Source organism: Lepidochelys kempii, chromosome 18 (genome assembly GCF_965140285.1).
Source record: "Lepidochelys kempii isolate rLepKem1 chromosome 18, rLepKem1.hap1, whole genome shotgun sequence".
Classification (NCBI taxonomy): Eukaryota; Metazoa; Chordata; order Testudines; family Cheloniidae; genus Lepidochelys; species Lepidochelys kempii.
The window spans coordinates 10,235,877-10,251,504 of NC_136397.1; the positions used below are offsets into that span (position 1 = coordinate 10,235,877).

The 15,628-nt window shown below is 44.6% G+C and overlaps 1 long non-coding RNA gene across 1 annotated transcript in view; it reads right to left on the reverse strand.

Annotated features, from left to right (window-relative positions):
* Nucleotides 1-14,929, reverse strand: part of LOC140900060 (uncharacterized) — a 53,352-nt gene extending 38,423 nt beyond the window's left edge. Inside the window, exon 1 of the long non-coding RNA XR_012155541.1 lies at nt 14,860-14,929. This is a non-coding gene — a long non-coding RNA (uncharacterized LOC140900060). The remainder of the gene's footprint in view (nt 1-14,859) is intronic.
* Between the last annotated feature and the right edge of the window lie 699 nt (nt 14,930-15,628).

Here is a 15,628-nt window from a genome sequence, read left to right on the forward strand (position 1 = left end):
TTTACACCTTACGTCCTGTCTGAATTTGTCTACCTTCAACTTCCAGCCATTGGATCGTGACACGCCTTTCTCTGAAGAGCCGATTATTAAATATTTGTTCTGCATGTAGCTACTTATAGACTATAATCAAGACACCCCTTAGCGTTCTCTTTGCTAAGTGAAATAGATTGCACTCTTTGAGTCTAGCACTAGAAGGCAGGTTTTCTAATCCTTTAATCATTCTCAGGGCTCTTCTCTGAACCGTCTCCCATTTATCAACATCCTTCTTGAACTGTGGGCACCAGAACTGGAGACAGTATCCAGCAGTGGTCGCACCAGTGCAAAACACAGAAGTAAAATAATCTCTCGACTCCTACTCGAGATTCCCCTGCTTATGCACCCCAGGATCACAGCAGCTCTTTTGGTCACAGGGTCACGCTGGGAGTTCATGTTCGGCCACAACCCTCACATCTTTTTCAGTCACTGCTTCTCAGGATAGAGTCCCCCATCCCGTACGTTTTCTCTTCAGCTCTCACTTGGAAACCGCTATTTTCGGTGTGGTCTGTGACGTTAAGACTCTAATACATACAAATGCAACGTATTGTGTAATATTTTATCAAAATCTTGCTAAACAGGCACATATTTCTTTTGTATTTTCTCTTCCCATCACTGATGATTACTAAAGGTATTTATATGTAAATAGAAGCTGTCTCCTCTAATCTGCCCGCTTGTATTTTTCTGACTTACTCAATGATGGTCCAGCCTATTATTTCTGGTACCAAACCAGATTCCATGGTAAGGGTCAGGGCCAGGATGCCGCTGGGTGCTTGGCCCGCTGAGACCACATTGATCGGACTAGTAAATTGAGCTGTCTTTTTGCTTTTTCTAATGAACCACTGATCATCTTAAAAGGTATGATCTCTCATGGGTACCGAGGGTACCAACTAATGCAATGGACTAATAGAAAACTGGGAATCTTGTCCAGCCCTGGTGGACAGGTACCATCCCTGAGAGGAAGGAGCAGGTGGGGTGGGGGAGAAATCACTCTTCTGATTACATCTCTTTTCTCTTACATCTCTTATTTCAGACCTGAATTTCATAGTCATCTTCAGATTTCAAATGGTAAAAGATTTTAAAAATCAAATCCTATGAAGAATTGCATTTCAGTTCTAGAAGTTTGTAAGAGTGCAGGCTGCTAAAAATCACAGAGGAATTAAGAGGAGGAAAAAAGCAAGATAGCCTGATTTAACAGAGGATGCTACCTAATTTGTTCTATTTGAGGTCCACACTGCTGCTGTTGTAATGTTTTCTTGCATAGGTATATCTTACAGGCAGTAGGTCTAGAGGTGAGAAATTATTCCAGTCAGAGTGAATGATACAGTGAACAAACCTTACTCATATACACTCATCTTCCAACAAACTGCACCACAACTAACAAGCATTTCTCCAAGATGCAACTGCCCATACAATCAGCTAAACTGCACTTGCAAGACTATATGCAATAGCGCTCACAGGCAATTTCCAATAATATGCAAATGGTTAAGTCAGCTGTAATAAGAGGAGCTACAGCTGCTCAGTGAAGTTAAGTGGAGAAGATATTCAATTAACTTCATGGAGCTTTTGTAACGCATTTTGAATGTGGGTGTAGGAGCCATTTTAGATATAAGTGGCAGACGCATGGGATTCAAGTGGCCATTCAGACTTTGCTGGGAGATGGAGTCACAGCTGAGGAGAAAATATGGGTGTTTATTGAAGTTTTCCGTGTTTAATTTTTCTTCAATTTTTTTTTCACCTACCATTAACAATTTAGGTGACATGCTGACTTTAGAGGGACACCATCAGCTTGTAAAGAATTACATCTGTCTGAAAGCCACCTTAGGAGGGAATCCTCAATCACCAACACTCCTAAGGGGGATGGAATCATCCATCTGCCATCCAAACTGGGAAACTCGAGACATGTGCTGTTTGCCTGGAGTTAGAATTCAGGATGTGATGGAGTGTCTTCCGAGACTGATCAAGCCCTCGGACCGCTACCCCTTCCGACTTCTCCACATGGGCATCAATGATACTGCCAAGAATGACCTTGAGCGAGACACTGAAGACTACGTGGTTCTGGGAAGAATGAAAAAGGAGTTTGAGGCACAAGTCGTGTTCTCATCCATCCTCTCTGTTGAAGGAAAAGGCCCAGGTAGGGATTATCCAATTATGGAATTAAATGCATGGTTGCACAGGTGGTGTCGGAGAGAGGGCTTTAGATTCTTTGACCATGCGATGTTGGTCCATGAAGAAGGATTGCTAGGAAGAGATGGGATCCACCTAACAAAGAGGGGGAAGAACATTTTCCCAGGCAGGCTTGCTAACCTAGTGAGAAGGGCTTTAAACTAGGTTTGCCAGGGGATGGAGACCTAAGCCCTGAGGTATGTGAAGAAGTGGGATACTGGGAGGAAACACAAGGAGGAGGGTGCAACAGGGGAGGCCTCCTGATTCATATTCAGAAAGTACTGCAATCGGCTAGTTATCTTAGATGCCTGTACACGAACGCAAGAAGCCTGGGAAACAAGCAGGAAGAATTGGAAGTCCTGGCACAGTCAAGGAACTATGATATGACTGGAATAACAGAGACTTGGTGGGGTAAGATCATACCTTGACTTTAACAAAGCTTTTGGTATGGTTTCTTTTGTATTTTCTCTTCCCATCACTGATGATTACTAAAGGTATTTATATGTAAATAGAAGCTGTCTCCTCTAATCTGCCCGCTTGTATTTTTCTGACTTACTCAGTGATGGTCCAGCCTATTATTTCTGGTACCAAACCGGATTCCATGGTAAGGGTCAGGGCCGGGATGCCGCTGGGTGCTTGGCCCGCTGAGACCACATTGCAGTATTGTTGCCAGCAAGTTAAAGAAGTATGGATTGGATGAGGTATGGATACTGGTTGGTAGCCGGTATCAAGCGGAGTGCCCTAGGGTTCAGTCGTGGGGCCAGTTTTGTTCAACATCTTCATTAATGATCTGGATGATGTGATGGATTGCACCCTCAGCAAGTTCATGGATGACACTAAGCTGGGGGGAGAGGTAGATATGCTGGAGTGTAGGGTCCAGAGTGACCTAGACAGATTGGGCCAAAAGAAATCTGATGAGGTTCAACAAGGACAAGTGCAGAGTCCTGCACTTAGGACGGAAGAATCCCATGCACTGCTACAGGCTGGGGACTGACTGGCTAAGTGGCAGCTCTGCAGAAAACGACCTTGGGATTACAGTGGACGAGATGCTGGATACGAGTCAACGGTGTGCTCTTGTTGCCAAGAAGGCCAACGGCATATTGGGCTGCATTAGTAGGAGCATTGCTATCAGACTGAGGGAAGTGATTATTCCCCTCTATTCAGCACTGGTGAGGCCACATCTGGAGTATTGCGTCCAGGTTTGGGCCCCCCACTACAGAAAGGATGTGGACAAATTGGAGAGAGTCCAGCGGAGGGCAACAAAAACGATTAGGGTACTGGGGAACATGACTTATGAGGAAAGGCTGAGGGAACTGGGCTTATATAGTCTGCAGAAGAGAAGAGTGAGGGGGGATTTGATAGCAGCCTTCAACTACCTGAAGGGGAGTTCCATAGAGGATGGAGCCAGGCTGTTCTCAGTGGTGGCTGATGACAGAACAAGGAGCAATGGTCTCAAATTGCAGTGGGGGAGGTCTAGGTTGGATATTAGGAAAAACTATTTCACTAGGAGGGTGGTGAAACACTGGAATGGGCTACCTAGGGAAGTGGTGGAATCTCCATCCTTAGAGGTTTTTAAGGCCTGGCTTGACAAAGCCCTGGCTGGGATGATTTAGTTGGGGATTGGTCCTGCTTTGAGCAGGGGTTATACTAGATGACCTCCTGAGCTCTCTTCCTACCCTAATCTTCTATGATTCTATGAAAATTTTGGATCTACTGTAGTTAGATGTAGCACCCAAAATCTCTACCACTAAAAGAATTTGGTAAAGATTTTTGTTTCCAAGCTCAGCTGAAGTACTTTTGGCATGTGACAAGAACTTCGTGTGTAGTCAGTTTCACTGATTCCCTGTATATTCAGGTAGTTATTTGCTGCCTTGCTGGAAGGCCCTTACAAAACAAGGGAGCAGAACATATTAAATATGAAAAAGAAGTAAGTAGTACAATAAATATTTAACCCAGACTTTGTAACAGGGGCTTTGTCAGAAGTGTGATTTGTTTAAAGATTTCTCTCTTTAATGAAAAAAATTCAAGTTAATTGCATCCTTTAAAAAAGTGTATTTCATAACTTGTTGGGGCGGAAAAGGTTGCTGTGACAAGGCACAAAGGGTTTCAGGACCAGTTAAATTTCCCTAGCAGTTGTCCCGGGCCACCGATCAGTAAGAATATTGTTCAAACTCAAGAGTTCCAGCAGCGCCATACACCAATCTCTATTCCCCAGCAGCACCCTCCAGCATTCAGGATAAGCACTAGAAAGCATATATTAGGCAATGGACCTAATGTTTCTGGACTGTCCAGGAGAGGGCTGGGCAGTGCGGACCACATGTTTTGGAAGAAAATCCGTTCAGCACATGCAAGAAACGCAAAGAAACTCACCTGGCTTCAGGTCTCCTCACATACCCCAAACTCAGACAAAACAAGGTTCTTCCACCAAAAGGTTGTGAAGTTTAATGAGACTTTTCACTGGGCTCCAGGGCAGAACTTCAGCAAGCCTGAGAGAGGAGCTTTAAATAGACTGAGGTCCAGTTACGATTTTTTGTAGAAATTATACAACATTCGGTGATTGCAGCTGCGTTTCTCTTGGACTCTGGGTTGATTGGAAGCCAACATTCCAGGGCTACGCAGCTGCATACAGTAAAACCAAGATATATCTATCATTCTTGGGCTTTCCACAAAGCAGTGAGAAATGTATACATGGGTGTGTTTAAATGGAGTTTCTTCATGGAATACTACTCCCTCCCTTTGAAGCTTTTTAATTTATGGACTGTCTTGATTTTATAATTGTTATTATTACTCACTTTTTCCTTATCCTTACTTTGTCCCGGGCCTATCAGTCATTTTAATAACTGTTTACAAAATCTAAGGTCTTGCACAACATTTGCATGACTTATATCAAAGGACTCTTAAATCCAGGTTTTTATGGGTTCTATTCTGGAAGTCATGAAACCCAAGAAACAAAGGAAATGCACTCTCCAAAGCAGCAACATAAATTGATTAGTGACAGATTAGCCTCAGCAACTGTAGAGTTTGCATAAGCACTCCCAACTCTGAGTATTTACTTCAGCTGGTCACACTTGGTGGATCTATAAAACTAGAGTCAAACCCACAAATGTTTATAGCCAAGTGCAGCGTGCCGGGGGAGGGGGGGAGAGGGTGTCAAGAAAATAGTGGGAGGAAACAAGTGCAACTGACTAGAGGACACGCCCATTTCAAAGCCACTTTTGAGATTTCAAAATTTGTTTTCAGTCCAAACTATCAAAGCTTTTTGAACACGGTCACAAAAATGGAATGGTGACAAAACATCCGTTCTGGGTCCAAAGCCTGCACGTTTTGAGTCAGGAAGAAAGGGGCATACATGGGGCGAGGGCACTGGTGTGGGACATGGGAGACCAAATGCTTCCCAATATGGATCCTGTGGTACCCCGGTTGTTAGCTAAAGCTGCCCCTCCCTCCAGCATAAACACCAAAGGGATGGGGGAGGGAAGCTGCTGTTATACCATCTGCTCTCGCCTGGGGTGAAGCCTCCCTGGGATCCCCCTTGTGCTAGAACTCGTGTGTCAAAGAGGAAAATCCCCAGAGAAAACATTAGACACTCCTTTCTAGCCAGCCAGCCCTAGGAGGCTGTTTTGCAGGGGCTCCGCTCTGTTGGCAGTATGCCTGCATCCCCATTAGGCAGCTGGTTGGCAGGGAGATGGGGGCTGAGTTATGGTTCGGGTTTGAACCTGAACTGCACGGTTCCAGTCTTTTAGACAGTCAAGTTTTTTTTTTTAAACTGTAACACGCCCACCCTCCAAAGTTGGTTTCATAACAACTTTAGCTTAGAAGAAGTTAACAAGGAGATTTTGGTCAGTGGAGAATGATCTACTGCAGATGAGGAGAAGCGTCCCTAGCAGACAGATCTTTGTACAGTCTCCTCTTCCATTAACAACGCTCTACCACGGAGAGCCAGCAGCATGTGAGGACTTGCTTCACCTAGGCCTGATGCTCCAGGGCCTCTCTTGCAGTCAGACTCTAAACAGCATACACATGCCGAGGAAGCAAGCCATCTCTGGCCAGGGACGCACTTCCAAGTCTGGGACACGTTCAGCTTAGGGGTAGAGGGGCTGGCCTTATTCTGGTGGGTGCACAGTGAAGGGCGGGAGGAAGGAAGATCATGGGAGTAGCCTCTGAGCAGGACCCAGCCGCACTGCAAACACCAAGTTGTCATGCTCCCTGTGCACAAAAGGGATTTTCATGCACGAGTCCTGGGCACCTCATCTGGGGCACAGAGAGCGAGTGCCAAGGGGATGGGGGGAGAAAGCATTTGCTGCACCATGTTAGAGGGTGTAGCAATGGCTGCTGCTCTGTGCACTCCACAGGACCCCTGCCTCCCTCTGTGCACAGGAGGGAGCTCCTTTGGGGGTGCAGCAGAGTTGTTTGCAGGATTCCTGCCTCATTTGTTGCAAAATTGGAAGGTACATATGAACAAGGCAGGGAATTGCAGGAAAAGAAAGGATGGTTTCACGGTTGAGGCAGTCAAATGCTTTAAGAGAATTTGGTTCTATTCTGCCTCTGCCATAGAGATCCTGTGTGATGCTGGACAAATCACTTAAGCCAAGTTTTTCAAAGGTGACCAGTAATTGGACGTGCCTCCTTTTCTGCACTTGAGACCCTGGAGTCAGATCTGCAGAAGTACTGAGCACATGCAAATGAAGTCAATGAGTGCTGTGCTTTGGACATACAAAGTACTATATAACGCTAAATACTTTGGAGAGTGGGGTGCTAGGCCTCTCAAATTGGGCATCCAAAATGAATGGATACTTTTGACTTTAATCTCTCTGTGCCATAGCTCTCCATCTGTAAAATGGGTACAAGGATAGCCCCTCACCTGACAGGCATGCTGCTAACATTAATTAATGCTGGTGAAGCACTCAGACACCGTAGTGATGAGCACCGTGGACGAGCCCATGAGGAAATTAATATTTCTGTCTTCAGCACTACGTTTCAATAGTGTACAGTAAATAAAGCCTGGGACCATACACTGAACAAGGATAAAATAAAATATTGAATTGTTCTTTTGTTGAGCACCATGCACTCTGTGCAGTGAACAGTAGGAAAGAAATAATATGATCACGTCATTAAAGATTACCCTAATGCATATGCACAAGGGGGCTGAAGTGAGGTTGCACAGGCTATTGTAATGCTGGTATTTCCTAACGTTTGAGGGCTTGACTTTAAATGTTAATAATGTTCTTTTAATGTAGCTTTTGGAGGAATTTTATTATAGTTCCAAATAAACTGCACAGAGGCTCTCTGGTTTGTTTTGCCTCCATGTTGGTCTGAAAATCCTCTAAAAGGCAGGAAATTACAACTGGTATTTCAGAATTTGGGGGTGGGAGTGGGAGATCCTCCAGGGCTCTCATCCTCATGCAAATATGTCCTGCTTCCCCACAGATTTTGATTGCCCAGCTACAGGCCTGAGTGACTGGCTGTGTGCGTTGGGGCAGTTGCTATGCTGGAAGACCAAGGGAGCAGTTCATGGTGCAAGGGTGGAGTTTGCGTACAGCTGGGGGCTCAGGGTGTGCACTGACATTGCTGTAATGAGTGATTTTTCAGGTTTTTCTTTGTGGGGGGGTCAGGAGGGTTGGGGGCCAATATTGATGTGAGTCTACTCTAAACTAAGGCTGAGCATCACTGAGACTTTGCCAGACACCCGAGTGCAATTCATTCATCACACAGGAACCGGAAACACCTGTCAGGTATGCACAGCTGACCCAGTCACATCTCCAGCTCCCACTCTGTGCCTGGGCAGTGATTTGGGTTCTGTTTATGGACAATGCCGCTGGGGAGCAAGGATGTTTGGAAACTTCTTACAAACATGCAAGTCCAGGTTGTGTGGCAGCTCTTTCTGGTCTGTTTTTCTCAACTCATTTAAAAAAAAAAGGCAGAAAACTGATGAACAGCTGGAGACACCAGACTTTCAGATCCATGCAGCACCTTGCTATCAACATTTCAAGTGTACCAAGTACTAAATCCTGTTCCTCCAAGCAGCTGGAACAAACATGGGGCAGAGATCCAGCAGCGGACAGCAGTTCCAGGTCGTAACAATCAGTACCGGTTAGAGTGCAGAAAATAAGTGTCCTGTATAAATAAATCAAGCTGGGATCACAGAACCTCAGTGGCCTCTAGTGGCTGTAGAATAAAGAGCCAAGAAAAGGAGGGCGAAAGCTCCAGCCCACGGCAAAGGTGTTGGAAAAGAGAAGCCGTCATACAGGTGGCTCAGCTCTGGAGTCAGAGGGTCGGGGGAAAGGATAGGCGGCACAGGGAAAGCCTCACAATCGCTGCATTTCCATTCAGACCCTCCAGATTTGTTCAATTCTTGTTATCCAGAAAAATCCGTCGGGCTGCAGCGGATCCTGCCACAGAACACCCCCCCTGCCCTTGGGATGGGATGAGGAGAAAGTCCACAGCGCAATGGAGATGGACAATTTTGGTTTCTTGTTTAATGGTGGCAGTAGCATTTATTGGTGAGTGTTGGAAACTCCTCTGTAGTCAGGAGAGTTACAACAAGGATGAATTTGGCCTGGGTTCACCTCTCTTAAGGGATCAGATTGGAAAAAGAAAGGTCGTGGTACTCTTACAAGCTCCGCCCACCTGCATGAGATGTCACGTACAGTAGACAGTGCATATGCATATGTCTAGGCTCCTTGGGTTTGGCTGCCCCTTGGTGAGACTGATATGCCCCACTGGGCTTCTTGAGATTGGCTCCCCTTTTGGGCCCTTCAGATGCCCCATTGGGCTCTGCCAGGCTCCTCAATTTGGGAGTGTGGAACATTGGCTCTCCCAAGCCCACTCACTGGTGGTTCCAAAATGACGCATCTCACTGTCAATTTCATATCGTCCTCATCCCTCTTTCTACCAGCTTTGAGCAGTGAAATAGTTAATAGCTTAAATGTCAACACTGTCATCACTGGAACTGTGTGAGCCCCTCGTAAGATGAACGGGGCCGCTCACACCTAGACTGAGAGCTATCCTTGCAGTCTGCAGAAGCAGCGGACAGGTAGGATGTTTTCAAGGCGTTTTCAGCACCACGATAGCTAGAGACGTTGGGGGTGTTTTTTCAACAGAAACTTAGATTCTGGAGAATAAGGTGACAGCGTGAAATAGGTGCCAGTTAACTGTAACCCTGCATGCCAGCTGAATAAGCCCTTCCTCCATTCATTCGCCACTGAACGGTGAGCGCGGTGTGTCCAGTCTGTGCTGACTGACTGCCCAGCCTCCCCCCCTCCCACCCCACATTTCAGAGATGTTATATGTTGATGACTGCAGTGCTGTAAAGGCAGGTGGCATTTCAGTGTGAACTCAGAACGCCCCCTTACTCATCACAGCTTGGTAAAGCTGGAGCTGGAGTCTGGACAGAAGATTCGATGGTGATGTCCATGCAGCAGCTGGGAGTGGTCATCCCCAGCTCAGGCAGACGTACACGTGTTAATTCAGATCGAATTAGTGCACTAGAATTAGCAGTGTGTCCACAGTGGCACAGGCTAGTTGCCTGAGTACAACCGTATCTATCGGACGTCCTAGGTACGTACTTGGGTGCTTAGCCCGAACGACGCCCATGTCACACTGCTAATCCTAACCCTAACATGTATACATAATCTTCCCAAGCTAGGAGCTACGCCTCCCAGCTGCAGTGTGGATGGGCCCTGTAAGTGACTCAGGACAGGAGATTTTCACCACTTGCAGTGCTGCCTTGGCCAGACTAGAACAAGGCTGTGCCTAGTTATAGGGTTCAGCTTTGATTCTAGGGGGCAGTCTATAATCCAGGTGCTTCGCTGAACTATCCAAGGCTCTAGTGTCTGCCAAACCGGGGCAGAAGTCTCACTACAAAAGGTTTTCTTCCCCTCCCCCCTGCCCCCCCCCGGCGGCTCTCCTGCTGGTCTTAGCTCATCTTAAGTGATCACTCTCCTTCCAGTGTGTATGGTAACACCCATTGTTTCATGTCCTCTGTGTATATAAATCTCCCCACTGTATTTTCGACTGCATGCACCCGATGAAGTGAGCTGTAGCTCACGAAAGCTTAGGCTCAAATAAATTGGTTAGTCTCTTAGGTGCCACAAGTCCTCCTTTTCTTCAAGAGATTAAGGCTTTCTCATGAGAGGTCTGGCACTTCTGATTCTAGTCCTATTTGTAAAGTCAGCCGGAAACACTGAACTAACTTTGCCCAGACTCTGCCTTCCTTGTTCTACTTTGTAGTTCCAGGTGGGACCAGAACTGGAATCCCTAACATGAAAAGTTCATTTCATGGGTGCCCATCTCAGACAAAATGCACTAGTGTAAAGGCCGACAGCAAAAACAAAAAAGAAAAAAAGAAATCAATAAAGTTATCAGAATGTATCAGGTGCTAAAGGCTTCAGTGAGAATTTGGTTATAAATGCAGGTGATGTTTTGTGGGAAGACATCTTATTTTATCGGAAATACAAATACTGTACACAATTCGTGCAACAAAGAGAATTTTTTCTACCCATCGTGGGAGTTTAGAGAGCACCTATCAGCAGAGCACGTAGGCACAGAATTGAGGAAGGCAGGTTGCAATTACCCACATTGGAAGTTGGCCAGGATACAAGGGCTGACACACCTGCAAAAAATGCCCTAGGATAAGGAAGCATTTCTAGCTTTATATTTCCAACGCAACCCTAACACAAGAGTTAAGATGCAGGGTTTGTTTGAATCCATTTAGAGCACAAAGTAAGATACATAAGAACCAGGACTCAGTAAGTCTGTCCCACCTCAGTGGAGGAGGGCACCAATCTCCACAAGGCCAGGCTGGCTAGAGTAGTTAGGATGGGGTTAAACTAATAGCAAAAGGGGAGAATAAAAATATGGAAGATATGAGCACTCAGTCAACACAAAATCAAGATGTCAAGAACAAAGTTAATCAAGGAACCGAAGGCCATGCAGAGTCTACATTTTTGTAGTTGCCAACACCCCAAGGCTAGGAGCCTGGGTTATAAACAAGAGGAATTGGAATAGCTCATTTCCGTGCATAAAATTCGATCTAGTTGGTATTACTGGAGCCTGATGGGATGACTTGCATAACTGGAATGTTAAAATCAATGGTTATAACCTCTTTAGGAAGGATTGAGTGGGCAAAAGGGCATGGGGGAGGGGAACTCTGTCAAAAATGGCCGCACCCTTTTCAGAATCACTGATAACTCAGAAGAAAATGATCTTGAACGCTTCTGGATTAATGTTCTAACAGATAAAGCACCAGATAGGATATTAGTTGGGAGTCTACAGACCACCAAATCACATTAGGGAACAGGATGACTGGCTCCTTATGTACCTATCGAAAATGTGCAGGGGGGAAAAAAGCAATGTGACCACGGGGGGCTTAAATTTGAGTGACATGCTGGAGGTCAAATGTTGCCGGTACTAAAACATCCTTGGAATTTCTAAACATTATAGATGACAATTTCCTAACACAAAAAGTGCGGTAGCCAACCTGGGGGAATTCTATGTTAGACTTTGTCCTAACAGATAAAGAGAAACTGGTCACAGAACTAAAAAGGAATGCTAGCTTAGGTACAAATGATTGTAACTTGATCACATTTATAATGTGCAAGCCGAATAAATACCTATATACTTGGTGCTTTAAAAGAGCCAATTTCACAAAGCTGAAAACAATTATGAGCCAAATCACCTGGGAAGAAGAATTTAATCAGAAGAAAATGTGAATGATAATTGGGAATTGTTTAAGAACTTACTAGATGCTCAAAAAGCCACAATCGCTCAGTAAAGAAAGAAGACTGCGCTGGTTAAAAAACTAACCTGGTTTAGAGGGGAAGTGAAGGCAGCTGTAAAAAATAATATATAACAAATGGAAGAATGGGAACACTGATAGTAATGAATATAAATCACAAGTTAGGAATTGAAGAAAACTGATAGGAGAAGCAAAAGGACACAAGTAGAAATCTATACTTATATTAGGAACAAAAGCAATCCTGACAATGATATTGGTCCATTACTAGATGGAAATGGTAGAATTAACAATAATAAGGTAGAAGCATTCAATAAATATTTTTGTTTTGTATTTGAGGAAACACAGATGACATAGTCTCATCATATGGTGATAACACTCCTTTCCTAATATCTCTGGATGGTGTTAAACAGCAGCTACTAAAGTTAGACATTTTTAAAATCAGCAGGTCCAGAGAACTTGCATCCAAGAGTTTCAAAAGAGCTGGCTGAGGAGCTCACTGGACTGCTTGTATTGATTTTCAAGAAGTCTTGGAGCACTGGGGAAGTTCCAGAAGACTGGAAGAAAGCTAATGTCATGCCAGTTTTTAAAAGGGCAGGGACAACTTTAGAGGGGTATAATGTTCCTTCAATCATCTGAGGCAGAAACAGACAGGTAGATTGGTAAGGAGAGGAACTGGGGGCTTCGGAGTCCCAGCATCTGAGTCCCATCTGTTAGTTTGGGGCTTAGGGTTTTGGTGCATAGTTGGTGTTTTAATAGGATGGAACTTGGCCTTGATAGGTCATTTTGTAATATTATAGTTCCGTAGGCTTCCTGTTTCATTTTGCCTAAATCTTGGCCTGAAATCCTCTAAAATATGGGAAATTCCATCTGGTATTTCAAAACTTGGGGGCAGGACACCCTATCCCCCAGACTCCCCCCCCCCCCATCACGTAAATGTTTCCTGCCTTCCCACGGCTTCTCCCACAGTCTCCTTGCTTTTGACTGCCGTGCTACTGGCCTTAGTGATTGGTTGTGTGTCTTGTTGCTGTTTCTATGCTTGAAAGTCCAAGGGAGTTCATGGTGCACATATGGAGTTGAGTATATTTTGAGTGTTCAGCAATGTGAATGGATGACACTCTAATGGGTGTTATTTACAGCCTTTTAATTGTAACCTATTTTTTGTTTGGGGGAACATTATAGTATGCAAATCTTAACGTAAGTCTGAGCTTCACGACGACTCTGCTAGATTCCCTTGAGCCCATATAAATTTGTCACTGCCCTTCATGAATGATTCCTATCTGCCTAGTTTTCAAACCAAAATATTCCTGGTTGTGAACATGTCCTGTTGTAAGAGAGAGAGAATTCCATTTCACTAAAAGCTTTTGTCTTGTTTCACAGTATTTATCAATATCAGGACATCAACATTCAACCCACTGGGCATTACACATCAGAGCCTATTAGCACGCTCAGCAGCCTACAATTACCGATCATCACAAAGAAATTCCACCCAGAGGAAACAGATATAATCAAAACCCACTGGAGAGAACTGCCTTTATGAACTATACTGTGTCCTGCTCACAGTAGCCAGAGGATTTCTTCCCAATTGTCCAGGATCCTTAACCACACCCTTCCTTCAACCCTCGTGACTCCCAGTCTTACTAGCATTCTCTCCTCTTCAGTGCCCACTCAGCATCGTTCCTTCTTCCTAATCTCTCCCTATTTCTCCCAGTATCTGTCTCCATTCATCTCCACTGCTTCCAGTATTTCCCCCCATTCACTCCTGATTGCTGTCTATTGGTTCCAGTATCCTTTCCCCATCACTGTTGGTCTCATAGAATATCAGGGTTGGAAGGGACCTCAGGAGGTCATCTAGTCCGAAGCAGGACCAATCCCCAACTAAATCATCCCAGCCAGGGCTTTGTCAAGCCTGACCGTAAAAACCTCTAACCTCTTTCCATTCCTCACAGTCTCTTTCACATTTCACTTCTGATCTCTCTCCACAGCTCCAAGTATCTTTCTCCTTTCACCCCTGGACCCAATGTCCCCTCCTCATAGTGTGATGGGACTGGACTCAAATAAGAGAGACTGGATTCAAGAAAAGGACTGTTTCTCCTGATATGTTCACTTCGTGCAGGTCAGCCACCCTGCATCTCTCCCATCTCCCTACCCTATGGAGGAAGGGAAGAGAGTGAACTTTGGTCTGGAAGAGGTAGCCACAGTGAGGCGTAGTGGGAAAAGGGGGACAGTGGCCAGTAACGAGGGTGAGGGACCATAACCAATGTCTTTTTATAATGAGTGTTCATCTATAATAGGCAGTGTTCCCTAATAGACTGAGCAAGGGACTGGAATATGTAGACTCCTGAGTTCTAATCTTGGCTCTGCCACTTACTCCCCACTGTGGCCTGAGACAAATCACTTAATCTCTGTTTCTCCATCTGTGAAATGGGGGTGGGAAGGTTAGCAAATTAATGTTTAAGTGAGAACATGAGAAATGCTGTGATGTGTGGGGTTCTGAAGGCTAACCTGTCCCGTGCCTTCCTTTACTATGTGTAAGGAAAAGGGGGATTCATGTCTGTTTTTTGCACAAGACCTTTAGGTCCTGTCTAGCCTGGAGGACTGTAGAAGGGCTAGGGAAATGACAGTGTCTTAACAGCAAAGAGAAAGTTTAGTAAGTGAGGTGAATGTGTGTGGGGGAGGGGGGATTTAGTCAGCCTGCTTAAAGCTTTTCTTTCTGTTAACATTTTATTAACTTCAATAATTAACATTTTGGAGAAAGGAAGCCATTGTCAAAGATGCATCTACCTTCCCCTCCCCTCAATTAAGGTGAGAACTAACAACATATATCCTACACGGACACCCACAGACACCGCAAGTCTTCCAGCAAAACCAGAATTCGTATTCCAGATATTTCATCGTAATAAACATGAGAAAACAAAACCACTCACCTGTCAGGCTCTTTTTGTACAGCAGAAAGAAGCAAAGGGAAAAGAAAAACAAACAAACAGAATTCCAGATTTTTTTAAAAGAAGCCCTTTGAAAGGTTGCCTTTTATATATTCTCACAAGTCTGTCCAAAGAGACAGCAATTCAGTACAGAATATGGAATGTGTCACATTTATTTCACACATACTTTATCTTGGGTTAATCATTGCAAATTAAAATTTCAGCAAATCAGCCCAAGCAGTTGATGGCCGTAGACTGTGCACGAAGGATTTGAGACTGATTGCTATAAAAAGATATTCTTCCTATCTGTGCAAATGTAGCAGAAACATTTTAACTGCAGTTTTAAAGGGACATTGCCAGTATGAATATTCTTAAAATTGACTTGTGCGTAAGCATTCCTCCCCCCCCGACCCCGCCACAATAGAACCTCCTTTTAAAAAAACCCTTAACTCTATACTTTGCATGTAACTTCCCTTTTGTAAAATAATAAGGATGTTATTATATTGGTTGTTTACACCTGTGTGACTACACTGGTGCAAAAACATCACCAAAAAAACCCCCAAAACCAAAAAAAACCCCAGAATAGCTAGGGCCTTAGTTGTTATTTATAAGAGTAGGTACATTTTCAGACAAATTAACTGTGTCCCAATAACCAGCTTTCCTGCAATGTGATCACATACTCACGTACTGCTCAGAGGATGGCTAATAGATCCATGGAGTAGCTGAAAGGACTTTGCTTCTCAGGTAATGAAGCAGCCCCAATAGGGAAAAC